The 15960-nt window shown below is 37.6% G+C and overlaps 1 non-coding gene across 1 annotated transcript; it reads right to left on the reverse strand.

The window, feature by feature from the left end:
- Window positions 1–2555: 2555 nt before the first annotated feature.
- Window positions 2556–2625, reverse strand: LOC116272237. The gene has a single exon (XR_004180957.1). It is a non-coding gene; the product is annotated as a small nucleolar RNA SNORD30 (small nucleolar RNA).
- Window positions 2626–15960: the final 13335 nt, after the last annotated feature.

The raw sequence follows: 15960 nt of genomic DNA on the forward strand, positions 1-15960 counted from the left end.
TGTTAGCCAGGATGGTCTCGATCTCCTGACCTCGTGATCCGCCCGTCTCGGCCTCCCAAAGTGCTGGGATTACAGGCTTGAGCCACCGCGCCCGGCCCTGAATGTTTCTGATGATGCAAAAATATAGAATGCTCTTTAGGGTAAGATCTCTCTTACACTTCTCTCTATTATACTTTGTAGCACCCAATCCATTGGTTTGCACGATAAGCACACAATGCAGATTTGTTGATATATGTTTTTCTATTGACATGAATCTGAAAATAACATGAATTGATAACTGATTTAAGTTTCATTTTTAAGTAAAAGCGTGGAAAGCAGAATAATGGCCCCTGAAAGATGTATGTGTCCTACTCCTCCGAACCTGTTAATACATTACTTTGCATGGCAAAAGGGATTTTGCATCTGTGATTCAGGTTAAGAAGCTTGTAATGGGAAGATTATTCTGGATTATCCAGGTAAATCCCATCTAATTTCATGAGTCTTTTAAAGCAGAGAACCTTTTCCAGCTGCAGAGAACCAAAGATGGTAGTGTGAGAAGTAAGTTTGATGTTGCTGGTTTTGAAAGTGCAGGAGGAGGGCCATGAACCAAGGAATGTAGATGGCTTCTAGAAGCCAGAGAAGGCAAGAAAATGGATTCTTTCCTATAGCCTTCAGGAAGGAATGCACCCCTGATGATGCCTTGATTTTAGCCCAATGAGTTGTGTTTATGACCTACAGAGATGTATAATACATTGTGCTATTTTAAGTCACTGGCTTTGTGATATGTTTTGGTAGCAATAGAAAACAGGTATAAACAATAACAACAGCAAAAAAAGTCTTTCAACCTTATTCTTCTGTCCATATGAGAAATGAAGCAGATTCCTGAAGGGCTGGGGGCATTTTCCATATATATTCAATTATAAGATAATTTTGAATGTAAGAAATGTTTCTACTTTCTTAAGGAGAATGTTTTTCAAGAGTATATGGCTGACCTGAATATAGAAAATCGTGTAAATGGCAATTAAATAAGATGATGTCTCCCTATTTATTTTGCAATATTGATTAAATTAATTACAAATATATATTTACAAAATTCATGAATGTTTCTGATGATCCAACAATACAGTATGCCCTTTGGGGTAAGTTGCCTTTCACACTTCTATTATCCTTTATAGCACCCAATTCATTGGTTTGCACAATAAACACACAATGCAGATTTAGGTATAATATAATGTTATATTATATCATTAGCATGTTTTATAAAACAATTTTATTCACATTTTACGTTGAATTTAACATCTGTTGTTATCATCACTGAAGATTTGTTTCTGGAGAGATCTGACAGTTTTCTAGAACACAACATAATCACTTCTATCTAGGATATTTTAAAGAAAGCACTTTTTGAATCTGCATATGATGCTACCACTCAAAATTTTATCCCAAGTTACAAGTATATATCTGTTATTCATGATAAAATCCCTAATAAAACCACTTATCATATATTTGTTTCTAAAGTAGTCTTGAAAAGGCTTGTTTATACTTGGTATCCAAAATCCGTAATTGTGAGGTCATCTCCTCTCTTCACAGATGATAATTTAAAAATTAGTGTTGATTTTTTTGTCTTCCTTTTTTTCTTATAAATTCTGGCTGATAATTTCTATTAACATACAAAACTAACATTGATTAAGGTCATTTCAGATTTATGTATTTTTTCCAAGTAGTTGTTCAAAATAAAGTAATTAAAGAAAATGTGGCACATATACACCATGGAATACTATGCAGCCATAAAAAAGGATGAGTTCATGTCCTTGAACATGACATGGGTTGTTCAAGCAGGGACATGGATGAAGCTGGAAACTATCATTCTCAGCAAACTAACACAAGAACAGAAAACCAAACACTGCATGTTCTCACTCATGAGTAGGAGTTGAACAATGAGAACACATGGACACAGGAAGTGGAACATCACACGCTGGGGCCTATCAGGGGGTGGGGAGCGAGGGGAAATATACCTAATGTAGATGATGGGTTGATGGGTGCAGCAAACCACCATGGCACATGTGTACCTATGTAACAAACCTGCACATTCTGTACATGTACCCCAGAACTTAAAGTATAATAATAATAACAAAAAGAAAGTAATTAAGAAAGGTTCTCTACTATGAGAAAAACTTCATGTTTCATTTTCTTTATGAGACAAAACATTGGGCTAAAATTTCAGCTTATATTCAGAAAGATGAACGCTTTTATTCCACTTACTTTGTTTCCTTTCTTTTTCATACGCGTGAAAGTTCACAGGAGACATCCTATTTGTAATCCATTATTGCTCAATACTATCTTATGTATTCCTTTCAATGTACATGTATCCTGACAATATCATATTCAATGGTATATATTATTTTTTTCCAGTCCCCTATTGATTAACCTTTAAATTGATTCTAATTTTCAACAATGACACATGATGATGCAATAATCATTACTTTGCATAGATTTTTACATAGCTGTGTATTTATTTTTAAAGTTTATTTTATTTTAATTAATTAATTAATTTATATTTTTACTTATTTTATATTGTTAAAAATCAGATTTCCATGTTTCAGCAGCAAGTCATTAGTTGAATGAGAATCCATGTAAGTCATCATGTATATATATGGTTGTATATTTCTGAAGGATAAATTCTTAGAGGTAGAACTGCCATGTGAGAAGAAACGACCATTCCAAATGTAAAAACTATTGCTAAAGTGACCTACAAATATATAAATAAATATATGTTGCCATTTGATATGGTTTGCCTGTGTCCCCACTCAAAATCTCATCTTCAGTTGTAATCCCCATAACCCACACATGTCAAGGGTGCAGGCAGGTGGAGGTAATGGGATCATGGGGGCTGTTTCCCACATGCTGTTCTCATGATAATGAGAGTCTCATGAGATCTATTGGTTTTATAAGCATATAGCATTTCCTCTGCTTGCACTCACTTCATCCTGCTGCCTCCTTTGCCTTCCACCATAATTGTAAGTTTAATTGTAAGTTTCCTGAGGCCTCCCCAGCAATGTGGAGCCTCTTTTCTTTATGAATTACCCAGTTTTGGATATTTTTTCAAAGCAGTGTGAGAATGGACTAATACACCATGCATAGTGCCATGAAAATGTGCTTCTTATATCTCTGATGGAACAGAGTGTAACTGACCTGCAGCCCAATCGTACCACTTAGAAATCCATCACTGCACTTGTGCTGTGCACAGACCTCTTTTCCTAAGGGTTGCTTCTAGTCAGTAAACAATTGAACACAGCAGAGATTTTAAGACAGGTCCATTCCTAAGACATGCAGGGCTGCTCTGATGGGAGATTTTGGCTCAAGGACTCTCCAACGACCTTTCAGAAGTCTCTTAAACCACAGTGCAGTGTAGAATGCTTTCTCTCCCAACCTTTATTTAATTCTTTTTTTTTTTTGAGACGGAGTCTCGCTCTGCCGCCCAGGCTGGAGTGCAGTGGCCGGATCTCTGCTCACTGCAAGCTCCGCCTCCCGGGTTTACGCCATTCTCCTGCCTCAGCCTCCCGAGTAGCTGGGACCACAGGCGCCCGCCACCGCGCCCGGCTAGTTTTTTGTATTTTTTAGTAGAGACGGGGTTTCACCGTGTTAGCCAGGATGGTCTCGATCTCCTGACCTCGTGATCCGCCCGTCTCGGCCTCCCAAAGTGCTGGGATTACAGGCTTGAGCCACCGCGCCCGGCCTATTTAATTCTTCCTTCTTTACCCTTCTCTTTCATCCAGAGCCAGTCCTGCATTGTGGTTTGGCAGTTCTCCCAGATTCCTTCAGCTCTTTCCCCATTTTCTATCACAGGTATTTCTCTCAATAAATTTCTTATATGAAAAATCGTATCTTGGTCTCTGATTCTTGGAGGACCTTGGCTAACAGTGTATAAAAATATCTATATAATTACATCATCAAATTTTAATATTTTTCATTTTGGTTGAAGTTAATATTTCATTTAAATAATTGTGTATGGTTAATTACATAGTTTAGCATCTTTTGCATACTTATTAGCCATATGTGTTTTATTTTCTGAAGATTTTGTGTTCATGAAATTTACTGCTTTTTTTCTTTAAAACCTTCTTGTTGGTATTTTTGTCTTTTTTTTTTTTGAAGTACAGTCTTGGTCTGTTGCCCAGGATGGAGTGCAGTGACATGATCTTGGCTGACTGCAACCTCCATCTCCCGAGTTCAAGTGATTCTCTTGACTTCACCTCCTGAGAAGCTGCGATTACAGACACATGCCACCATGCCCAGCTAACTTTTGTGTTTTTAGTAGAGACGGGGTTTCAACCTGTTGGCCAGGCTGGTCTCCAACTCCTGACCTCAGGTGATCCGCCCACCCTGGCCTCCCAAAGTGCTGGGATTACAGGCGTGAGCCACCCCGTCCCCCTACCCCGGCTCCCGACCCACCCCCTGACCTAACCCTGCCGGAGCCTGCTTGCTGTTTTTTTATTGATTTGCAGAATCATTTATCAACATTGAAAGTAATACTATAGCTAATATTAATTAAGGATTTACTATGGGCAAATCATTGTAACAAGTCTTTAATGTAAATTATGAACCTCCAAAAATCCTGTGAGGTAAATACTATTATTTTGCTAATTTTACAAATGTGGTGATAAGGAGAAAGAGGATGCATAACTGCACTAAGGTCATATTTGGCTTATGTGGCAAAGTTAGGATACGTACCTATCTTTTCTGACTTAATTCAAGACCAGTGTTCTACACTACAATTCCACTACACTATACTTCTCCTACTAGACCAAAATCTTTTGTGCTTCCCCCTCATATATCTTCGTTTCCACGGCTTCACACCACGTCCTGGAATTTCTGCTGAACCCCACCAGGCTGGAGTGCAGTGGCGCCGACCTCGCTCACTGCAAGCTCGGGCCCCGGCTTGACGCATTCTCCTGCCTCAGCCTCCCCGAAAGTAGCTGGGACTCACAGGCGCCGCCACCACGCCTCGCTAACTTTTTGTATTTTTTAGTAGAGACGGGTTTCACTGTGTTAGCCAGGATGGTCTCGATCTCCTGACTGATCCTGCCTCGCCTCCCAAAGTGCTGGGATTACAGGCTTGGAGCCAATCACAAATACTTCGGGCCCAAACGTGAATTTTTATAAACTATGTAATCAAATCTGATATTAGTGTTTTCATAAAAATTCCTATGATTTGTTTCATGATTAACAAAGCCTTCATCACTAAATGGTGATCAAATATTGTTTCATATTTTCATAGAATACTTTCAGTGTTTTATTTGTTATGTTTAAGTCTTTAATCCATAAAGATTTGGGGAAAAACTGCATCTCTATCTCTAGCCTTTATCTTACACAAACACACACACACACACCCTTCTACAGTTGTATAAAACCAGGACTTAAAAATAAAAGTAATTCACCCATGTTGTGGTGAGGATTACATGGCTGTAAGCATTTGTCAAAGTTTATAGAACTGCATACCAAAAAGAATGTCTTATTGTACATACATTTTAAAAAACAAATTTAAATAGTATAAGAAATAATTTGAGAATAACACAGTAAACATCATGTTAGCGAAAACTATATTAGAAAGAATAGAGCAGTTAAATTAATTATAAAACCAATTAGCTAACTACAGTTAACACTTCACAAACTCTGGAGATGTGAATTGAAATTCTACCATTAATCCTTTCTTAGTAGAGTCACTAATCTTTTACTAAAGAGGGGAAGGTCATTGTTTCAGGGTGTTTCTTCTAAGTCTTGATCTTTCTCATTTGTTGATCAGAGCAACTAAGCTGACCATTTTTTTTCTGCGTATCCCTTTCTTTTTTCTTTTTTTTTTTTTGGGACTGAGTCTGGCTCTGTCGCCCAGGCTGGAGTGCGGTGGCCGGATCTCAGCTCACTGCAAGCTCCGCCTCCCGGGTTCACGCCATTCTCCTGCCTCAGCCTCCCGAGTAGCTGGGACCACAGGCGCCCGCCACTTCGCCCGGCTAGTTTTTTGTATTTTTTAGTAGAGACGGGGTTTCACCTTGTTAGCCAGGATGGTCTCGATCTCCTGACCTCGTGATCCGCCCGTCTCGGCCTCCCAAAGTGCTGGGATTACAGGCTTGAGCCACCGCGCCCGGCCTTCTGCGTATCCCTTTCAACTGTGTTATAGAGATTTACCACTGTGTTGTATTAGCAGCCTCTATATCTACCTTTCATTATTACTACCAGTGCCGACTGCTGCTTCTGCAGTCTTTTATAATCTCCTTTTAATACTTAAGTATCTTTTCCTTCTACTCATGCTAATACTAATTCTTGCCCTATTGCTGATTCAAAACCCTTTTCTCCTTATTCGTTCAGACTGCCTTCTCTCAATATTATATGCCCAGGCTGTTTTTATCTCCATTCCATTTATTCATAATTCTAAAATGTGGTACAGCTAATCTTTGAAGCCAGATATACATTAAAATAGAAAAATCTGGAGTGTATCTGTCATATATCCGACTAGGATTGCAATGAAAGGGAACCAGTAAATATACTCACAGCAACATGGATGAATCTCAAGCATATTATGTTAGGCAAAAGAAGCTAGACACAAGAATATGCCCTCTACTGTTTCCTTTACATGATGTTCTAGAAGAAGCAACACTAACCAAGTAAGAAAATGTTCTGAGAAAAGACAGAGATGTCTCACCACAATAGTAACATTAAGGTAATTCATGCCTTTCTTAGTCTGACATTCAAAGCATTCTGCAATTTTCTTGAGGGTACGGTTTATATTGTAGGAATCACTGGCTTCCAAGTTCTTGACACATAGTAAACATGCAATAATTATTATTTTTATTAACAAATAATTAAGGCTTATTAGAATCTCACCCCTACCATTCTTCTAGCCTTATTTCTCACGATCCACAAGAAAAATAAAAATGACTTCCAGTTATATTGTCATGCTCAACCTCCCACAAATATCCTTTAAGTTTTTAAGTGTTTTCTTGCTCACAACATTTCTTCTTCCAATGCTGTACATTCACCTATCCTTAATTTTGCTCACAGCAATCATACTAAGCATTTAAAGCCCATCTCAAATAGCACCACATCCCAATGCAGAGTATCTTAATTATCTAAACAAAACCAATATCTACCTCCCCCACAATCACCTAGCTACTCATTTTTATGTGTCTTATGGTATTGAGTACATGCTATTTGAAATTCAATTACCTGTGAGCCACATTCTATATCATAAACATAGATGGCAGGACTTAGAGCTTATTTATTTCACAACTCTATCAGTACACAAAGCCTTACACAATGTCTTGTCAGTTAAAGCTAGTAAATATTTGCTGATTTATTTCAAAGTTTTGTTGATTATTAGTATGGGCCAGGTATCATGCAAGACACTGCAAATATATTATGGAATAAAACACGAAAATACCCCAGTTCTCTCTTTTTTTTTTTGGTTTCTTTTTTTTTTTTAATGAGAGAAAAGCAATAATACAGAGAATAAAAGTCAAACAGTGCTTATTCTTTATGATCCTTGTCAACTATGAATACAAAACACAAGTTAATGTCTTAATAAGTTATCTTATAACTGTCTAGACACTTGTTTTGGATACCACCTAGTACACTTTTTGGGAGTTGAATGGCAGTACAATATAGTAGTTGAAGCATGAATTCAGGAGACAGGTTGCCTTGGGTTCAAATCCCAGTTCCATTACTTAATTGCTTATCTCTCTTTGTCTTTGTTTTCGTATCTACAACATGAGAATAATGGTAGCAGCTTCTTCATAAGATTGTATGATTATTAAATTAGTTGAGTATGCAAAGCACTTAGAACAATGTCTGGCACATAGAGAGTTTCATATACTGGTTAACTAATACAGTTGACCCTTGACTAATGCAGGGGTTAGGGACACCAAACTCCATGCAGTAGAAAATTTGTGTGCAACTTTTGACTTCCCTAAATCTTTTTTATTTTTATTTTTTATTTTTTTATTATACTTTAAGTTCTAGGGTACACACACTATTACTTGCATAGCGATGCAGGTTTGTTACATATGCTTTGTGCCATGTTGGTGCTGCACCCATCAACTCGTCAGCACCCATCTCTACTCATCACATCGGAATTATAACTCCCAATGCAATCCCTCCCCCTCCCCCCTCCCCATGGTAGGCCCCGGTGTGATGTTCTTCCTGGAGTCCAAGTGATCTCATTGTTTCAGTTCCCACCTATGAATAGGAACATGCGGTGTTTGGTTTTCTGTTCTTGTGTGATAGTTTGCTTCAAATTCTGGACAGACTCATCCTTTTTATGGCTTGGTGTTCATGGTTGTATGTACGTTTTAATCGATCATCTTTGATGGACATTTGGGTTGATTCAGAGTCTTTGCTGTTGAATGGTCAATAAACATCGTGTGCATGTGTCTTCTTGGCGTTTATAATCTTTGGGTATATCCCAGTAATGGGATGGCTGGGTCATATAGGTACATCTAGTTCTAGATCCTTGAGGAGTCGCCATACTGTTTTCCATAATGGTTGAACTAGTTTACAATCCCACCAACAGTGTAAAAGTGTTCCTATTTCTCACATCCTCTCAGCACCTGTTGTTTCCTGACTTTTAACATTAAGCCACTAACGCTGAATTGTGAGATGGTATCACATTGTGGTTTTGATTTTCTCTGATGGCCAGTGATGATGAGCATTTTTTTCATGTGTCTATTGGCTGTATGAATGGTCTTCTTTTGAGAAATGTCTGTTCCATATCCTTTGGCCCTTTTGGTGAGTTGTTGCTTTTTGTAAATTTGTTTGAGTTCTTTGTAGTTCTGGATAATAGCCCTTTGTGTCAGATGAGTAGATTGCAAAAATTTTCTCCCATTCTGTAGGTTGCCTGTTCACTCTGATGGTAGTTTCTTTTGCTGTGCAGAAGCTCTTTAGTTTTAAGGTAGATCCCATTTCAATTTTGGCTTTTTGCTGCCATTGCTTTTGGTGTTTTAGACATGAAGTGCTTTGCCCATGCCTATGTCCTGAATGGTATTTTCACCTAGGTTTTCTTCTAAGTTTTTATGGTTTTAGGAGTTAACATTTTAAGTCTCTAATCCATCTTGAATTAATTTTCATATATATAAGAATGGGAAAAGGATCCAGTTTCAGCTTTCTACTTATGGCTGTGAATTTCCCAACACCATTTATTAAATAGGAATCCTTTCCCCATTTCTTGTTTCTCTCAGGTTTCTCAAAGATCAGATGGCTGTAGATATGTGGTATTATTTCTGAGGACTCTGTTCTGTTCCATTGGTCTATATATCTCTGTTTTGGTACCAGTACCATGCTGTTTGGATTGCAGCTAGCGAGTATAGTTTGAAGTCAGGTAAGCGTGATGCCTCAGCTTTGTTCTTTTGACTTAGGATTGTCTTGGAATCTCTGTGGCGGGCTCTTTTTGGTTCCACGCCTGAACTTTAAAGTAGTTTTTCAATTCTGTGAAGGAAACTCATTGAGCTTGATGGGGATGGCATTGAATCTATAAATTACCTTGGGCAGTATGGCCATTTTCACAATATTGATTCTTCCTATCCATGAGCATGGTATGTTCTTCCATTTGTTTGTGTCCTCTACCCCAGTTCTCTTAAACTTATAGTCTAGTGTGAGGAGACAGAAGATATAATAAATACGTCAAAAACGTTATAATAAATAAATCAGATAGTATGTTAGAAAGCTATACATGTTAATTAATTAATTAATTAATTAATTTTAGAGACAGGGTCTTGCTCTGTTTCCCAGGCTGGAATGCAGTGGTGCTATCATAGCTCACTGCAGCCTCAACCTCCTGGGCTTAAGCCATCCTCCTGCATCAACCTCCCCAGTAGTGGGGACTACAGGTGTGAGTCACTATGCCCTGCTAATTTTCTTATTTTTTGTGGAGATGGAGTCTTGGTATGTAGCCCAGGCTGGCCTCAAGGTTCTGGCATCAAGTGACCTTCCCACCTCGACATCCCAAAGTGTTGGGATTACAGGTGTGAGCCACCACACCTGGCCTATACATGTTATTTTTAAAAGTGTGAGTAGGATAATGATGATCAGAAATGCCAGGGACACTGGTTAATTACATTTTAAATATGTAGAGGGTGTCAGTGAAAAATGGTAAAGTAAGAACCTTTGAAAATTCTATTAGCTATGAAAGCAATGAAAATCTGTCAATAATGGTCAGAAAAAACTTTAGGAACTCTGGAAATTGACCATATATTTGCAGCAAATCTGAGAATTGTTTGTTCAAGAAATATAGATGAATATTGCTAAGAACAGCAAGCTTTGTGGCCTTTAACTTGTACTAGTCCCATGTCCCCCAAGCTCCATGGTAGCCTTGAAAACCAACAACTCACATCATGATGAAAAGCCTGGTTGGTACAGGAGGGACAAAATAGGGTTGGAGATCTTTTAAAATCCCACCTATTTCTGGAGAATTGTCATTACTTGAATGTATGAGTTTGCTAGGGCTGCCATAACAAAACACTGTAGAACGGATCGATTAAACAACATACATTTATTTTCTCACAGTTCTGGAGGCTAGAAATTCAAGAACAGGAATATATACTTCTGAGGCCTCTCTTCTATACTTGCAGATGACTTCCCTCTTGCTGCCTCTTCACATAATCTTTTCTCTGTGCACTCACATCCCTGCTGTCTCTTTGTGAATCCAAATTTACTCTTAATATAAAAAACACTACTCAGACTGTAGTAGAGCCTACCATAATGGCCTCATTGTAACTTAGTTGCCTCTTTAAAGGCTTATCTCCAAATACAGTCACATTCTAGGTATTGGGGGTTAAGGCTTTATTTGTGAATTTTTTTGGGACACAATTCAGACCATAATATCCTGCCTGAAGGTGCCTAGGAAGACTTGCCAACAAGATTGTCTTTATTTGACCTGACTTGGAGCTTACCTAGTATGAACAGGCTTTTTCTTGGGAACATTTATTAAAATCAGTGAGAAGCAATTGTTGAAATGGGCTGCCCGAGATAGAAGGTAACAGGTGGGGCAAAGAATAAACTAATCAAAAATCACAAAACAAAATCAATTAATCTAATGCACCACAAAAAAAAGACAAAACCACATGATCATTTCAATTGAAACAGAAAAAGCATATGATAAAATTCAACACCGTTTCATGATTAAAAAAAAAAAACCTCATAAAATTAGGAACAAAGGGAGGAATCCTCACGCCTATAATCCCAGCACTTTGGGAAGCTGAGGCAGGTGGATCATGAGGTCAGGGGTTCTAGACCAGCTTGACCAACATGGTGAAACTCCATCTCTATTAAAATATAAAAACTAGCCAGGAGTGGTGGCGCACACCTGTAGTCCCAGCTACTTGGAAGACTGAGGCAGAAGAATTGCTTGAATTCAGGAGGCAGAAGTTGCAGTGAGCCAAGAGTGAGATGCGGTCTCAAGGAAAAAAAAAAAAAAAAAAGAATCCTCAACATGATAAAGGGTATTTATGAACAATTTCACCTGACATCATACTCTATTGTGAAAGACTGAAAAATTTCCCATGAATATTAGAAATGAGACAAGGATGTCCAACCTCACCACTATTATTTAACGGGGTACTGGAGGATCTAGCACGGCAAACAGGCAATAAAAAAACTGCATCTATATTGGAGGGGGAGAAGTAAAACTATTAGACCTATTCAACTTAATAAACAAGTTCAGGAAAGCTGTAGGATACAAATTTATATTAAAAATAAGTTGTATTTCTATATACTAGAGACAAAATCTAAAGAGGAAATCAAGAAAATTTAACTTACAACAGCATCAAAAGGAATACAATATTTAGGAGTAAATTTTATAAATGAAGTACAAAACATATACACTCAAAACTACCAAATATTTTTCAATAAAATCAAAGACTTAAATAAGTGGAAAGACATTTCATATTCATGTATCAGAAAACTTAGTTTATTTACATAGCAATACTCCCCAAAGTGATCTACAGGTTCAGTGTGATCCTTGCTAGAATCCTAGCAGCTCACTTTTTTATTTTTTTATTTTTTATTTTTTATTTTTTTTTTGAGACGGAGTCTCGCGCTGTGTCACCCAGGCTGGAGTGCAGTGGCGCGATCTCGGCTCACTGCAAGCTCCGCCTCCCAGGTTCACGCCATTCTCCTGCCTCAGCCTCCGAGTAGCTGGGACTACAGGCGCCCGCCACCACGCCCGGCTAGTTTTTTGTATTTTTAGTAGAGACGGGGTTTCACCATGTTAGCCAGGATGGTCTCGATCTCCTGACCTCATGATCCACCCGCCTCGGCCTCCCAAAGTGCTGGGATTACAGGCTTGAGCCACCGCGCCCGGCCAAGCTCACTTTTTTATAGAAATTGGCAAGCTGATCCTAAAATTTATATGAGAACTTGAGGAACCTCAAATAACCAAAAACTCCTAAAAAAGAACCCAGTTGTCAGACTTACACTTCCCAATTTCAAGGTTTACTGCAAAGCAACTATAGTCAGGACACTATGGTACTAGCATTAAGGATAGACATATAGATTAACTGAATTTAATTTACAGTCCCTAGGTAAATGCGTGTCAACTGATTTTCTTTTCCTTTTTCTTTTATTTATTTATTTATTTATTTATTTTTTGAGACAGAGTCTGGCTCTGTGACCCAGGCTGGAGTGCAGTAGCACAATCTTGGCTCGCTGCAACCTCCACCTCCTGGGTTCAAGCGATTCTCATGCCTCAGCCTCCAGAGTAGCTGGGACTACAGGCGCTCGCCACCATGCCTAGCTGATTATTTATTTATTTATTTATTTATTTTTGTATTTTTAGTAGAGATGGGGTTTCACCATGTTGGCCAGGCTGGTCTCGAACTCTTGACTTCAAATGATCTGCCTGCCTCTGTCTCCCAAAGTGCTAGGATTACAGGCATGAGCCACCACACCCAGCCTTCAACTGATTTTCAACTGATTTTTTAGCAAGTTGCCAAGACCATTCAGTTGGGGGAATAGTCTCTTCAACAAATAGTGATGGAGCAACTAGATACACACATGCCAAAAGTACTTGGACACCTACCTCACACCATACACCAAATTTAACTCAAAATGAATCAAAGACCTAAATGAAAGAGCTAAAGTGATAAAATTCTTAGAAGAAAACAGGCATAAACTACGTGAACTTAGGTTAGGTGGTTCCTTATTAGATATGACACCAAAAGCACAAGCAATCACATAAATAAATTTAATTAAAAATTTAAAACTTTTATTTTTCAAAGAATCCAATCCAAAAAAAGTAAAAAGATAACCCACAGAAAAGGAGAAAACATTTGCAAATCATATACCCCTTAAAGGTGTAGTATACAGAATATGTAAAGAACACCATAAACTCAACAAAAATAGACAAAAACCAATTTAAAGAGGAGCAAAATAATAATAATACAGATGAGCAAAAGGATGGGATAGACATTTATCCGAAGAATATATACAAATGGCCAGTAAACACACGAAAATATGTTTAACATCATTAATCATTAGGGAAATGCTTATCAGAACCATGAAGAGACATTGCATCACACTCACTAGGACAGTTTTAATGAAAAAGACAGACAATTACAAGTAGCTTAGAGAATGTAGTGCCATTGGGACCCTCATACACTTATGGTGGGGATGTAAAATAGTGCAGCTGCTTTGGTAATGTGTCTGGCAATTCCTGAAACAAGTTTAAACACAGACTTAACTTATGACCCAATAATTCCCCTCCTATGCATACTTCCAAGAAAAATTAAACATATGTCCATGCAGAAACATGCATAGAGATGGGCACAACGGCATTATTCATAATAACCAAAAGGTTGAAGGAACCAAATTGTCCATCAAGTGATGGATAATAAACAAAACGTGTTGTATCTTTTTAGTAGAATATTATTCAGCTACAAAAATAGATGCATTTCTGCTACATGCTGCAACATGAAAACATTATAGCCAGACACAGTAGTCTATGTATCATATGATTTCATATGAAGTGTCCAGAATAGACAAATCAATAGAGACAGAAAGTGGATTAGTGACTTCCTAGAAATGAGGAGAGGGAGGATTCTGGATTGACTCCTAATGGATACAGGGTTTCTTTTCAAGGTGATGAAAGTTTTCCTTAATTAGATAGTGGTTGTCTAACTTTGCAAATATGATAAAATCCACTTTATAGTATACCATAAAGGGGTACATTTTTTTGTTATGTGACTTGTACCTCATTAAAAAATTAAATAGGATGGACAGAGTAAACCTCTTTGATAAAGTGGGATGTTAGCAAATATTGAAGAAAGTAAGGAGGGACCCATTTAGAGGGAGCGCTGATCAAAAGCCCTGAGTTGGGAGTATGCATAGAATATTCAAGAAATAGTTTGAAAGCCAGTGTGGATGGAACAGAATTCATAAGAAGAGTAGAAAAAAAATATTAGAAAGGTTGATGGGGTCAAGTTTTGGATATTCTTCTAGGCTTTGTATGAACTTTGTGTTTTATTTTGAATGAAATAGGGAACCCATGAAGGTTACATAAAGAACAATAACGTATTAAGACTAATACTTAATTTGGTGAGTCTGTGAATGAAAATTTTTAGTATGAATTATTATTTACAGAGTAAAATTTCCAAATTGTAAGTGAATAGTTTGATGTGTTTTGACAAATGCTGACATCTCTATAACTCACACCTATCAAGACCAAGACCATTTCCAACATGCCAGTAAGTCCTCTCATTCCCTTTCCCAATCAATCCCTCCACACATTTAATGTTGCCTATTCTAGAACTTCATGGGAATGGAACATTATGGTATAAAATGTTTATGTGTGACTTCTTTTGTGCAATGTAAAGTTTTTGAGATTTGTACATATTTTATGTATATTTTTAGATAATCCCTTTTTATTGTTCAGTAGTATTGCATTGCATGAATATGTCACAATTTGGTTATTTTCTTCAAATGGAAATTCAGGTTCTTTCTATTTTTTTGGCTATTGTGAATAAACTTACTATGAACATTCATGCACACTTCTTTGTGTGAACATGTGTTTTCATTTTTCTTGGGTAAATACTTAGAAGTTGAATTGTTCTGATTCTGTAACCCCTGCCTATGGGCCCAAGGAGCTGCCTTCAGAGGCATTCTTTCTTCACTGTTCTGTCACTGTACCTTTCAGGCCAAGCTGTGTGTGTTGCTGCTGATTCTAAAAACTTTGTGGGTGTTCTGTATATGTTACAGATATTCACACCATTAAACAAGAGAATCCCTCTCATACCTTTCCCAGATAATTTCATCCCTAGTTTGCTGAGATTGTTGAGTAGATTCATGTGTCATAAGCTTCAGCTCTACAAAGAGCCCTCTGTGTGAGAGAATACTTCAGACTTAAGATTTCTTCAAGGCATTAACCAGTGGTTATCTAGCCACATCCTTGGCTTTCTCTTCAGAGCATCCTTTATTAACTGTGAATCTTGTAATTTTAGCAAGTCTTGCAATCTGAATAGGCTAAGATTTTTCCAAATCAAGTTCTGGTTTTTGTTGCTATTGTTAACAGTTCTTCCCTCAATTTATCTATTTCCTCTCACTTTTTACTACAAGCAGCAAGAAAAATCCAGGATGTACCTTTAATATTTTGCTTGGAAATCTCAGCTAAACATCTGAGTTCATCACTTACAAGTTCTGCTTTGCACACAACTATAAGACACAATTCAGCTAAGTTTTATGTCAGTATATAATGAAGGTCATCCTTCCTCTGGTTTCAATAATATGGTTCTCATTTCCTTCTGTGTCCTCACTGTAAGTGCCTTTAATGTTCACATTTCTACCAGCATTCTGTTTATGATGACATGCAGAATATGTATTCTCTAATATGATACAGATTTCCTCTACTATTTTTCTCACTTTCTCTTGAGTCCTCACTGGCAGCATTTTTAACATCCTCATTTCTATCAACAGTCTGCTCAAGGCATGTACATTTTTTCTATCATGTTA

Source organism: Papio anubis, chromosome X (assembly GCF_008728515.1).
Source record: "Papio anubis isolate 15944 chromosome X, Panubis1.0, whole genome shotgun sequence".
Lineage (NCBI taxonomy): Eukaryota > Metazoa > Chordata > Mammalia > Primates > Cercopithecidae > Papio > Papio anubis.